Source organism: Sminthopsis crassicaudata, chromosome X (genome assembly GCF_048593235.1).
Source record: "Sminthopsis crassicaudata isolate SCR6 chromosome X, ASM4859323v1, whole genome shotgun sequence".
In the NCBI taxonomy this organism is placed as follows: domain Eukaryota; kingdom Metazoa; phylum Chordata; class Mammalia; order Dasyuromorphia; family Dasyuridae; genus Sminthopsis; species Sminthopsis crassicaudata.
This window is the reverse complement of record NC_133623.1, coordinates 6113211-6113864: the sequence shown is the minus strand read 5'-3', so window position 1 is coordinate 6113864 and position 654 is coordinate 6113211.

Here is a 654-nt window from a genome sequence, read left to right as displayed (position 1 = left end):
GGAAAAGAGTTTTCATGGGGCTAGTTTTTGACATTCATTTGTGCGTCATTTGACCAAGGAGAAAATCTAGAATTAGACTATCTGTTCAATCTAGAGCTAGATATTTGATGGATATTCTTTGATATTGCACAGTGCTGACATATGAACCCATTTTCTTGTCTGATGGTGGAAAGACCTGGGATTAATCAGAGAAGTCTTGCAGCCCATAGGTATCACTGGAGGTATTAGGATTCTTACAAGGTGTTAAGTCACTGGATTGGATATAATTATCTACTGGTTCAATATGATCTGATCCTACAAGGAGATGTTATGGGCCAGAACTTGAGAAAAGGTATTTATGTATTTATGTATGGAGTTCATACCTTTAAAGGAGTTTGCTCATTGGTTCACACATTCAACTTCATACCTTTAGAGAGCATATAAAAGGAGAGGGAGGAGATTGAAAGCCAAGATTCAGTGGGAGATTTGCAAGTCCAGGAGATTCACAAGTCTAAAGGAAAAGCCTGTTCATGGACTTTGATGCACAACTAGGAATGACTTCTGGGAGATTCACAAGGCAGAAATCCACAAGCCCACTCTCTGGGAGGAAGATTCAAGATTCATTCCCATTTCCACCATTGTGCTGGCTAGAGAGATTCAGACAAGAGCTCTCGG